Here is a 209-nt window from a genome sequence, read left to right as displayed (position 1 = left end):
CCAAGTGTTTACAGCTAGATTAATCTTTCTACAAGTTTGCTACAAGCAAGTCTATGTCTGTGGAGTCCAAATTTTAATTACTCTAAAATTTGACAGGAATATTAAACAGACGCCTGGTTTAAATACATGAAAACTTGACCCTTACCTGAAGGCAGATATGTTTTTCATACTCAACAGGGCAGCTGTATCTGAGGTGGTTTCCAGGCTCA

This window comes from Gavialis gangeticus, unplaced genomic scaffold (genome assembly GCF_001723915.1).
Source record: "Gavialis gangeticus isolate Ggan-Ray unplaced genomic scaffold, GavGan_comp1, whole genome shotgun sequence".
Classification (NCBI taxonomy): Eukaryota; Metazoa; Chordata; order Crocodylia; family Gavialidae; genus Gavialis; species Gavialis gangeticus.
This window is presented reverse-complemented; position numbering follows the sequence as displayed.